The following is a 13,052-nucleotide window of genomic DNA, read 5'->3' as shown; positions in this document are numbered from 1 at the left end:
GGATTCGAGCCGGGGTTGTTGCGGCCACAACGCAAAGTACTAACCACTATACGATCACGGCAAACTACCGAGAAGCTTGTGTTTATTTTGTCAGCTGGGCACTCCGTGCTACACACACGGCAGAACAATTGCAGCAGGTCGCTGCTATGTGTTTTGTTTTATTGTTTTAATTAGGCTACTTTCATTTTTAGAATCTTTCGTTTCTTTCCCTGCGCCAATCAGAGGATGATTCCCCTTTACCTGGCTCATTTCAAAGGCTGGTTTTAAAGACAAGGGGGAGCGGAATAGGAAGCAGGATGTAAGGGAATGGGAGGCTCTCGTGACGGCGGCGGTATGGCTGGTCGGCAGCCTGTGCTATGGCGGTGTGTTTACAATGATTCCGTGTGTGGTGTCCGAGTAGCGGCAGTAGTATTGAAGTGTAGCAGGTCTTTATATACAGATAGCGAAATTCATGTTATTTTCACTACGCCACCGTGTGTTTATTGAGGACAAGGACCTCGAGTGGTTGGTTCCCGCACAAACTCTTTTATCCAGGAGAAATCAAGCAATCATACTCCAAAAATAATCTTTACAAGTTTTAATTAATAATTGTTTTCAAAATCTCAAGCACATTAACAACAATGTAAACAATATGACAATTCCACTTTCACTTCACCATCTAACAATTGTCTAGTAGATACTGTAACAAATCAGGAGAGTACTCCCGTAAGTGACTCTCCTTTTCTTCCACCGACTGGCACAGACACAATGAAGGTTCAGGTAAGTAATTCTTTATTTACAATATTTACACCAATTATCACTTTTTCTGGGTTGAGTAAAGCCCTGTACGGGTCAGTAACCAGCTCACTTCTTCGTCCCTCACTAACTTATTCAGAAGTACCGAGTCCAGCTGGCCGAGGTCTTTGCAAGTCCTTTCCCTGTGGAATGTTCCGACTACACAGGTAAGTGTGGACCCGGTGCCCTCTGCTGGAGTCTCGGCCCCACAGTAACAATCACGCAGCCTCCCTCTGCTGGAGTCTGGCTGCAACACAGGTAAGAAGAAGGAACGCCCACTGCCGGAATGTCTCTGTAGCCCAGGTCAGGACAACGCAGACTCCCTCTGCTGGAACTGGCTAAAACACAGACAAGAACAGAGAGATCCTCCTCCCCCTGTTGGAGTATCCTTAAACACAGGTGACTGGAAAGAACAACGTGGACACCCACAGCTGGGTATCGCTGTAAGACTGGTAATAATCCACAAGAATGCAAATGGAAATTGTATCCTGGTTGTGGGGGTGAACCCCTGCAACCAATGTCTCAGTGCTTCACAGAAACACGGGGTGTCCCAGAGTTCAAACACAATATCCTTGTTTGTGTATCCCACCTGTGCAAACTGCAGTTCCTGTCTGTACCATACAAGCCACGTCCCAAAACTCCAGGCTGTTGCCTCCGTTGTTATTATTACAGTTCGCTAATTGTGCTGCGTCTTCTTGCGCGCTTCCCTCTGTGTCCCGAGACAAACAAACACCCATAAACAAACGGCAGCTGTGACGGTTCCCAACCGTCACGGAAACTGCGGAATTGTTTTAAATCCGTCACCGGTAAACAGCGTCTCTTGACCGGTATTTCATAAAAACAAATTAAACTTTAACAAAACAAAAGACTACCTCACAAAGAGGATAAACGCCACAGTAAAACAAAAATACCGCTTTACTCAAAAACGAAACGTTCACTTTACCTTCCACTAACTCGTAATACAGTTTCAATTCTCAGAGCCCTCTTCAGCAGTACGCACGGCGGTGCTTCCCCCGATCACCCCCGTCTGTACCGCTCCACTTCCCTTTATACCCAGAAACCCCGCCTTCCTTATTAAAGCTAAGGTTCCTGGGTTGTATAGTTTTTCAAATGGCGTCGCCATTTCTTAAAGGCGACGCCGCTCTTTCTACATATCCTCTTCCCCAGCTCTAACCTATAAGGTTGAGCGACCTAACTAACCCCATGTACTCTCGATAGCCCGTCTGCATTCGCGTTCTGTGACCCCCGTCTGTGTTCAATTTTGAACTTATACGGCTGTAAAGCTAAAAACCAGCGAGTTACCCGAGCATTCTTCTCTTTGTTTTCTTTCATAAACTTTAGGGGTGCGTGATCTGTAACTAGGGTAAACTCCCTGCCTAATAGATAATATTTTAAAGCTTCCACTGCCCACTTCACTGCCAAACATTCCTTCTCCACCACGGCATACTTTCTTTCTCGCGGCAGCAGCTTTCGGCTAAGATATCCTATGGGATGTTCCTCCCCCCCAACGACCTGTGACAACACTGCCCCTAAGCCTACCTCGGATGCGTCCGTTTGTAATACAAAGGGCTGGGAAAAATCGGGTACTTTTAACACTGGACTGTTACACAGTATTTCCTTAATAGCCCTAAAGGCTTTATCTGTCTCGGGGCTCCACTTAACACGAACCGGGGCTGGTTTTTTTATTAAATCAGTAAGGGGTGAAGCAATAGAAGAGAACTCCGGCACAAATCGCCGATAGTAGCCGGCTAAACCTAAGAAGGCTCTAACTTGTTTCTTATCCTTTGGAATAGGTCACTTAGTGATGGCCTCTATTTTACTCATCTGGGGCTTGACTTTACCGCCCCCTACTACAAACCCTAAGTATTGAGCTTCCTGCAAACCCACAAAACATTTCTCTGGGTTTGCAGTCAGCGACGCTTCTCTTAGGGACTGTAACACCGCATTGACTTTCTCTAGATGTGTCTCCCATGACTCTGTGAATATCACTATGTCATCAATGTAAGCCGAGGCATACTGCGCATGAGGTCTTAATATAATATCCATAAGCCGTTGGAAGGTGGCGGGTGCGCCATGCAATCCAAACGGCATTACTTTGTACTGGAACAAACCCAGGGGTGTGGCAAAAGCTGTCTTTTCCCTCGACTTAGGGCTCAGGGGAATTTGCCAATACCCCTTTGTGAGGTCTAAAGTGGTTAAGTATTTCGCCGTACCCAGTCTTTCAATTAGCTCATCCACCCTAGGCATAGGATAAGAATCAAATTTCGATACCTGGTTGAGCTGACGAAAATCATTACAGAAACACCAAGTTCCGTTGGGTTTGGCGACCATCACAATTGGGCTGTTCCACGGACTCGAGGACTCCTCGATCACGTCCATCCGTCTCATCGCTTCGACCTCTCGGACGACTTCGTCCCGTTGGGCCTCCGGGATCCTATAGGACCTCACCCGGACACACACCCCGGGAGGTGTGTGGACCTCATGTTGGAGAACTGTCGTCCGTCCTGGTACTGGGGAGAACACATCCTTATTAGCCTCTACGCACTGTTGCACTTCCTGGATTTGTTGGGGTGTAAGCAAGGGTCCTATGTTGACTGACCTACCTTCCAGTCTATTCCCGCTGTCTTTCCCCAAAGCCACTAACGCTACCAGCTCCTCCCGTTCTACCCATGGTTTGAGGAGATTGATATGGTACACTTGTTCTTTCTTTCGCTTATCCGGTTGTCTTACTTTATAATTAACTTCTCCTACTGGGGCTATTATCTCATATGGACCCTGCCATTTAGTAAACAATTTACTTTCCGGGGTTGGCACCAACACCATAACCCTATCCCCTGGGCTAAACTTACGGTGCACCGCCCTTCTGTTATACTGTCCTGCTTGGCGTGCCTGCGCTTCCTCCATATGAGCTTTTACTATGGGGGTTATTTTTGCAATTCGTTCACGAACCTGTAAAATATAATCGACCACATTACGTCCTGTGGACCTTTGGGCTTCCCATGTTTCCTTTGCTAAATCCAAGATTCCCCTTGGCTGTCTCCCATACAATAGTTCAAATGGTGAAAACCCAGTCGAGGACTGTGGTACCTCTCTAACCGCAAACATTAAATAAGGTAACAGGAGGTCCCAGTCCCTCCCGTCCTTGGAAGCTACTTTCTTTAGCATTGATTTCAGGGTCTTATTAAACCTCTCCACAAGCCCATCCGTTTGAGGATGGTATACCGACGTTCTAATGGGGGTAACCTTCAAGGTAGTACAGAAATCCTTCATCAACTGACTCACAAAAGGGGTGCCTTGGTCCGTCAAAACTTCTTTCGGTATACCTACTCGAGAGAACAAGTGTATTAATTCCTTTGTAATTGTTTTAGACGCCGTATTCCGTAGCGGAATGGCTTCAGGATACCTGGTTGCATAGTCTAAAATGACCAAGATGTATTCATGCCCTCGAGCTGACTTATTTAAAGGCCCCACCAAATCCATTGCTATCCTTTCAAACGGCACCTCGATAATAGGTAGAGGTTGCAAGGGTGCTCGTAACCCTGGATTAGGGCTGGCCAGCTGACACTCTGGACATGACCTACAATATCGGTCCACTGCCTTTCTAACACCCAACCAATAGAACCTCCTTAATATCCGTTGCAACGTCTTTTCAGACCCCAGATGCCCCCCAAACAAGTGTGAATGGGCCAAATACAACACCTGAGGTTGAAAAGCAGGTGGAACCAACAACTGCTCTATGGGCTCTTGATTAATTAGGGTGCAGCGATACAGTAGATCATTTTTTATGATAAAGTGCTCAAGTGGGTTTATTACAACATTCTCTACCCTAGTACCGTTTACGGATACCACCCTCTCCCGAAGATTCACCAGTGTAGGGTCCTGCTCCTGTTCTCTAGCAAAGTCTTCACTGGGAAGTTGAAGACACTCTTCCCAGGGCCCCTCCCTGGAACTTCCCATTACCACTTCCCCTGTTTCTGCTAAAATGTCCGTCTCGCTGCACTGAGTGTATACCCCCTTGCTATTGCGTTTGGTCGATAACCCCATCAGGCTTTGTGTTTTTAAATCTCGTTCTTGTCGCCGTTGTCGGCGGGACTTCCTTTCTTTCACACAATAACTCTCAACAAATAAATCTGGGTCCATAAATGGGAAAATGTCATGGGGGGCTCTCAGGAGGCATACTTCCGTCCTCAGTAGTTACCTTCGGCTTATTGAATTTCACCAAGGTATCAAACCCTGGTACGTTTCTGCCAAGGATTACTTGGTGGGGAAGGTGGGGAACTACTCCAACCCTTAAGTCTACAACCTGGGTCCCTATTCCAATGGAGACTACAGCAGTTGGGTAGTGTTTAACATCCCCATGAATACAAGTAACCCCTGTTTTAAAGTCATAATCTAGCACGTGGTCTGATAACAAATCAAGCGTGACTAAAGTAATTGCGCTACCTGAATCGGCGAGAGCCTCCGCCTTTTTCCCATTAAGTGTGACCCACACTAGATAAGGGTACGTCCCCACCGGGTGACGTGGAACAATAATATTTCCACAAAAGTGGTTTTCTGCTTCACTATACTTGACCACATTGCACTCCATCTTTTCCTCACTTTTACAATACTTGGCAATGTGGCCCATCTGATTACACTTAAAACACTTGAGATAGCCATACCCTGGTGCCTCGGGCCTCAACCCCCCAATTGTCCCCAGTCCCTTCACGACCTCTGGCCGCTCTTCACCCCTTTCCGGCATCGCCGGTTGCTTACCCGATTTGAATGCCCAAGCTGGTGGTTTCGGGCTCCTTGTTGCGGGGATCTGGGGCTGACGAGAAAGCTCCTCCGCGGCTAACTGCCGCTCCACTAGGTCGACGAATTCATTTATGGTACTGGGGTCTCCTTGTCCGACCCACTTCCTTAGTGGGGCCGGTAAAGACCGTAAATACCGATCCATCACTAGAACCTCTATAACTTTCTCGGCATTATTTACCTCCGGTCTGAGCCACCTAGTGGCCAAATGGATCAGGTCGAACATCTGCGACCGGGGTGGAACCCCGGGTGCATATCCCCAGGCATGATATTTCTGTGCCCGTACAGCGGAGGTCACCCCTTCCCGTGCCAGGATTTCGGCCTTTAAGTGGGGGTAACTCTCAGCTTCCTGTGGGCTCAGATCATGATATGCCTTCTGGGCTTCACCTACTAAAAACGGGGCCAGAATTCCAGCCCATTTCTCAATTGGCCATCCCTCCCGGGTGGCCGTACGTTCAAACGCCAACAAAAACGCCTCCACATCATCCTCCCGCGTCATCTTCTGTAAGACATGGGAGGGTCGAATGGTAGACACAAAAGGTGTTGGCGAAGACTGGTCCAAGCGCCCTTTTATCATGGCTATTTCCTGCCGTGTTACCTCCAGCTGTTGTGCTTGCAGCCGGTTGGTCTCCTGCTGGGCCTGGATAGCCGCCTGTTGTAGTTCTTGCATCTTCGTAGTGTTGTCCTGTTGTACTGCCGTAGCATGCAGTAGTGCTCGCATCAGTGCGTCGGTGTTTTCCATTTTGTTGCTGTTCGTGGGTCCGACTGGAGTATTTTTCCGGTCGTCAGAATCCCACTCTGACACCAAATGTAACAAATCAGGAGAGTACTCCCGTAAGTGACTCTCCTTTTCTTCCACCGACTGGCACAGACACAATGAAGGTTCAGGTAAGTAATTCTTTATTTACAATATTTACACCAATTATCACTTTTTCTGGGTTGAGTAAAGCCCTGTACGGGTCAGTAACCAGCTCACTTCTTCGTCCCTCACTAACTGATTCAGAAGTACCGAGTCCAGCTGGCCGAGGTCTTTGCAAGTCCTTTCCCTGTGGAATGTTCCGACTACACAGGTAAGTGTGGACCCGGTGCCCTCTGCTGGAGTCTCGGCCCCACAGTAACAATCACGCAGCCTCCCTCTGCTGGAGTCTGGCTGCAACACAGGTAAGAAGAAGGAACGCCCACTGCCGGAATGTCTCTGTAGCCCAGGTCAGGACAACGCAGACTCCCTCTGCTGGAACTGGCTAAAACACAGACAAGAACAGAGAGATCCTCCTCCCCCTGTTGGAGTATCCTTAAACACAGGTGACTGGAAAGAACAACGTGGACACCCACAGCTGGGTATCGCTGTAAGACTGGTAATAATCCACAAGAATGCAAATGGAAATTGTATCCTGGTTGTGGGGGTGAACCCCTGCAACCAATGTCTCAGTGCTTCACAGAAACACGGGGTGTCCCAGAGTTCAAACACAATATCCTTGTTTGTGTATCCCACCTGTGCAAACTGCAGTTCCTGTCTGTACCATACAAGCCACGTCCCAAAACTCCAGGCTGTTGCCTCCGTTGTTATTATTACAGTTCGCTAATTGTGCTGCGTCTTCTTGCGCGCTTCCCTCTGTGTCCCGAGACAAACAAAACACCCATAAACAAACGGCAGCTGTGACGGTTCCCAACCGTCACGGAAACTGCGGAATTGTTTTAAATCCGTCACCGGTAAACAGCGTCTCTTGACCGGTATTTCATAAAAACAAATTAAACTTTAACAAAACAAAAGACTACCTCACAAAGAGGATAAACGCCACAGTAAAACAAAAATACCGCTTTACTCAAAAACGAAACGTTCACTTTACCTTCCACTAACTCGTAATACAGTTTCAATTCTCAGAGCCCTCTTCAGCAGTACGCACGGCGGTGCTTCCCCCGATCACCCCCGTCTGTACCGCTCCACTTCCCTTTATACCCAGAAACCCCGCCTTCCTTATTAAAGCTAAGGTTCCTGGGTTGTATAGTTTTTCAAATGGCGTCGCCATTTCTTAAAGGCGACGCCGCTCTTTCTACAATACATATAGAGATGATACAATTAAACAAACTCTTAATCTAGCAGTTTCTTATAGTGAAGTTAATTCAACTAGTTACCACATATTATAGTATTGCAGTTTATATAAAATACTTGGATCTATCAGTTTTTTATAGTAAGGTTAATTAACCAGTTCAGCAAATCTGTTCTTTTTGTGGTACATACAAAGTAGACAACAACGTCAGCACTTGAATGGTCTCGTTACAATCTAGATTACATTTGTAAAGTACACAGTACCAATTTCCCCCAATCTATTTAAAATGAATATATAAAACAGCTGCGTGCTCGCAAGAATAAAATAAAATATAACAAATTGCAGTGCATCCCTTTGCAAAACAACGAAACACAGTTTTGTTTTGTTTATTTTTTATGTGTATGTATGCATATCGAAACTAAATCCTATCTTAACAAGTTTCCTCATTTATAGCGACCACCTCTCGATGCCCATAGAAATGCTAGCCGCCAGGTAAAGCAAATCAGACTGCCCCTAACAGGCACACAGCAAGGTGACACAAATTCCTCAATACAGAGCATCTAGGTCTACGCTTCTTTGGAAGCTCGTGGAACCAAATCGCCGCCAGCATTTGGCTGTTTAATCTAGGGGTATGATTCTTGCTTCGGGTGCGCGAGATCCCGGGTTCAAATCCCGGATGTGTCCGTGTTCAATATCTTGCATTACACTTTTCTAATTACGATGCATTGCCGGGAAGGCGCTCAATCACGTGACTGAAAAAGACTGACAAATCAGTCACCGAGAGCTCTGCTTGCCCACTCGTTAAATCAGGACTGCCATCTTTGTGTACACAGGGAATCAAATGCTTAAAAATTCAACAGAAGTCTCACATAACAGATTATAAAACCATTCATTTCACTGTTGCTGTACATCATACAGCAATAACTATTTTGGTAACATATGTTTGATTTTTTTCATGCGCCCATGTGTGTCTAAAACAATCCGGCTGCAGTAAGTTTTATCAGATGGTTGTTTAATTTTAAATATTTGATTTTGCAGCGCATGTAACTGCAACGCCATTGTTATGTGGCAGGACGAACAACAGGACCATATCAATCCTTAGAATGTGATTAATCATTCAACTCACGCTTCCATACATATTTGCAGTTTTCCCGACAACGCATTATCAATGCATGATTCCAAATGAACACATTCGTTTGATGGGGCTTAATGTAGTGACGAATATCACCTCACAGATCATTATAACTCACAGTGATACTTTCAAAGTTATGCTTTTAAGACTATTAACCAGTAAGGCAAATTAGTTGGGGAATGTATTACGCTTTATTCCAATGTTAAATGAAAAAGTTCAAAAAAGACTTGCGTTGGCCGGGAATCGAACCCGGGTCAACTGCTTGGAGGCAGCTATGCTCACCACTATACCACCAACGCCTCCGTTCTCAAAATCACCTTCAAAGATTGAATTAAGCCACTGCAACGTTGGCTGCTGGGACAGGTCCCGTCTTGCCTCTACTCGATAAGCGTTAATACAGCGACTGGTGTTTGTGGGAGATTTTTATGGTGTTTATAGATTGATTATTTCTGTAATTATTATTTCATACACAGCAGGCTGGTGTGCATCATGCCTGTACTAACACGATGAAGCAATTATTGTATTCTATTTTCTTTCAAAAAGGTACATGCCATGAAGATGGCGTGTGAAAAAAAGAACAAGCTTCTCTGCCGTGTGAGGATTGCACCCGCCGTGACCCGGATTCGAACCGGGGTTGTTGCGGCCACAACGCAAAGTACTAACCACTATACGATCACGGCAAACTACCGAGAAGCTCGTGTTTGTTTTGTCAGCTGGGCACTCCGTGCTACACACACGGCAGAACAATTGCAGCAGGTCGCTGCTATGTGTTTTGTTTTATTGTTTTAATTAGGCTACTTTCATTTTTAGAATCTTTCGTTTCTTTCCCTGCGCCAATCAGAGGATGATTCCCCTTTACCTGGCTCATTTCAAAGGCTGGTTTTAAAGACAAGGGGGAGCGGAATAGGAAGCAGGATGTAAGGGAACGGGAGGCTCTCGTGACGGCGGCGGTATGGCTGGTCGGCAGCCTGTGCTATGGTGGTGTGTTTACAATGATTCCGTGTGTGGTGTCCGAGTAGCGGCAGTAGTATTGAAGTGTAGCAGGTCTTTATATACAGATAGCGAAATTTATGTTATTTTCACTACGCCACCGTGTGTTTATTGAGGACAAGGACCTCGAGTGGTTGGTTCCCGCACAAACTCTTTTATCCAGGAGAAATCAAGCAATCATACTCCAAAAATAATCTTTACAAGTTTTAATTAATAATTGTTTTCAAAATCTCAAGCACATTAACAACAATGTAAACAATATGACAATTCCACTTTCACTTCACCATCTAACAATTGTCTAGTAGATACATATAGAGATGATACAATTAAACAAACTCTTAATCTAGCAGTTTCTTATAGTGAAGTTAATTCAACTAGTTACCACATATTATAGTACTGCAGTTTATATAAAATACTTGGATCTATCAGTTTCTTATAGTAAGGTTAATTAACCAGTTCAGCAAATCTGTTTTTCTTGTGGTACATACAAAGTAGACAACAACGTCAGCACTTGAATGGTCTCGTTACAATCTAGATTACATTTGTAAAGTACACAGTACCAATTTCCCCCAATCTATTTAAAATGAATATATAAAACAGCTGCGTGCTCGCAAGAATAAAATAAAATATAACAAATTGCAGTGCATCCCTTTGCAAAACAACGAAACACAGTTTTGTTTTGTTTATTTTTTATGTATGCATATCGAAACTAAATCCTATCTTAACAAGTTTCCTCATTTATAGCGACCACCTCTCGATGCCCATAGAAATGCTAGCCGCCAGGTAAAGCAAATCAGACTGCCCCTAACAGGCACACAGCAAGGTGACACTAATTCCTCAATACAGAGCATCTAGGTCTACGCTTCTTTGGAAGCTCGTGGAACCAAATCGCCGCCAGCATTTGGCTGTTTAATCTAGGGGTATGATTCTTGCTTCGGGTGCGCGAGTTCCCGGGTTCAAATCCCGGATGTGTCCGTGTTCAATATCTTGCATTACACTTTTCTAATTACGATGCATTGCCGGGAAGGCGCTCAATCACGTGACTGAAAAAGACTGACAAATCAGTCACCGAGAGCTCTGCTTGCCCACTCGTTAAATCAGGACTGCCATCTTTGTGTACACAGGGAATCAAATGCTTAAAAATTCAACAGAAGTCTCACATAACAGATTATAAAACCATTCATTTCACAGTTGCTGTACATCATACAGCAATGACTATTTTGGTAACATATGTTTGATTTTTTTCATGCGCCCATGTGTGTCTAAAACAATCCGGCTGCAGTAAGTTTTATCAGATGGTTGTTTAATTTTAAATATTTGATTTTGCAGCGCATGTAACTGCAACGCCATTGTTATGTGGCAGGACGAACAACAGGACCATATCAATCCTTAGAATGTGATTAATCATTCAACTCACGCTTCCATACATATTTGCAGTTTTCCCGACAACGCATTATCAATGCATGATTCCAAATGAACACATTCGTTTGATGGGGCTTAATGTAGTGACTAATATCACCTCACAGATCATTATAACTCACAGTGATACTTTCAAAGTTATGCTTTTAAGACTATTAACCAGTAAGGCAAATTAGTTGGGGAATGTATTACGCTTTATTCCAATGTTAAATGAAAAAGTTCAAAAAAGACTTGCGTTGGCCGGGAATCGAACCCGGGTCAACTGCTTGGAAGGCAGCTATGCTCACCACTATACCACCAGCGCCTCCGTTCTCAAAATCACCTTCAAAGATTGAATTAAGCCACTGTAACGTTGGCTGCTGGGACAGGTCACGTCTTGCCTCTACTCGATAAGCGTTAATACAGCGACTGGTGTTTGTGGGAGATTTTTATGGTGTTTATAGATTGATTATTTCTGTAATTATTATTTCATACACAGCAGGCTGGTGTGCATCATGCCTGTACTAACACGATGAAGCAATTATTGTATTCTATTTTCTTTCAAAAAGGTGCATGCCATGAAGATGGCATGTGAAAAAAAAGAACAAGCTTCTCTGCCGTGTGAGGATTGCACCTGCCGTGACCCGGATTCGAACCGGGGTTGTTGCGGCCACAACGCAAAGTACTAACCACTATACGATCACGGCGAACTACCGAGAAGCTCGTGTTTGTTTTGTCAGCTGGGCACTCCGTGCTACACACACGGCAGAACAATTGCAGCAGGTCGCTGCTATGTGTTTTGTTTTATTGTTTTAATTAGGCTACTTTCATTTTTAGAATCTTTCGTTTCTTTCCCTGCGCCAATCAGAGGATGATTCCCCTTTACCTGGCTCATTTCAAAGGCTGGTTTTAAAGACAAGGGGGAGCGGAATAGGAAGCAGGATGTAAGGGAACGGGAGGCTCTCGTGACGGCGGCGGTATGGCTGGTCGGCAGCCTGTGCTATGGCGGTGTGTTTACAATGATTCCGTGTGTGGTGTCCTAGTAGCGGCAGTAGTATTGAAGTGTAGCAGGTCTTTATATACAGATAGCGAAATTTATGTTATTTTCACTACGCCACCGTGTGTTTATTGAGGACAAGGACCTCGAGTGGTTGGTTCCCGCACAAACTCTTTTATCCAGGAGAAATCAAGCAATCATACTCCAAAAATAATCTTTACAAGTTTTAATTAATAATTGTTTTCAAAATCTCAAGCACATTAACAACAATGTAAACAATATGACAATTCCACTTTCACTTCACCATCTAACAATTGTCTAGTAGATACTGTAACAAATCAGGAGAGTACTCCCGTAAGTGACTCTCCTTTTCTTCCACCGACTGGCACAGACACAATGAAGGTTCAGGTAAGTAATTCTTTATTTACAATATTTACACCAATTATCACTTTTTCTGGGTTGAGTAAAGCCCTGTACGGGTCAGTAACCAGCTCACTTCTTCGTCCCTCACTAACTTATTCAGAAGTACCGAGTCCAGCTGGCCGAGGTCTTTGCAAGTCCTTTCCCTGTGGAATGTTCCGACTACACAGGTAAGTGTGGACCCGGTGCCCTCTGCTGGAGTCTCGGCCCCACAGTAACAATCACGCAGCCTCCCTCTGCTGGAGTCTGGCTGCAACACAGGTAAGAAGAAGGAACGCCCACTGCCGGAATGTCTCTGTAGCCCAGGTCAGGACAACGCAGACTCCCTCTGCTGGAACTGGCTAAAACACAGACAAGAACAGAGAGATCCTCCTCCCCCTGTTGGAGTATCCTTAAACACAGGTGACTGGAAAGAACAACGTGGACACCCACAGCTGGGTATCGCTGTAAGACTGGTAATAATCCACAAGAATGCAAATGGAAATTGTATCCTGGTTGT

At 45.0% G+C, this 13,052-nt stretch overlaps 3 non-coding genes across 3 annotated transcripts; all 3 read right to left on the bottom strand.

Moving 5' to 3' along the window:
- Nucleotides 1–9,356: 9,356 nt before the first annotated feature.
- On the bottom strand, nt 9,357–9,428 carry trnah-gug (transfer RNA histidin (anticodon GUG)). The gene has a single exon. It is a non-coding gene; the product is annotated as a tRNA-His (tRNA).
- Nucleotides 9,429–11,389: 1,961 nt separating this feature from the next.
- trnag-ucc (transfer RNA glycine (anticodon UCC)) lies at nt 11,390–11,461 on the bottom strand. Its single transcript has one exon. It is a non-coding gene; the product is annotated as a tRNA-Gly (tRNA).
- Nucleotides 11,462–11,771: 310 nt separating this feature from the next.
- Nucleotides 11,772–11,843, bottom strand: trnah-gug (transfer RNA histidin (anticodon GUG)). The gene has a single exon. It is a non-coding gene; the product is annotated as a tRNA-His (tRNA).
- Nucleotides 11,844–13,052: the final 1,209 nt, after the last annotated feature.

Source organism: Acipenser ruthenus, chromosome 50 (genome assembly GCF_902713425.1).
Source record: "Acipenser ruthenus chromosome 50, fAciRut3.2 maternal haplotype, whole genome shotgun sequence".
NCBI classification, from domain to species: Eukaryota; Metazoa; Chordata; class Actinopteri; order Acipenseriformes; family Acipenseridae; genus Acipenser; species Acipenser ruthenus.
Note: the sequence above shows the minus strand (reverse complement) of the source record. Positions and strands in the feature narration are given on the sequence as shown.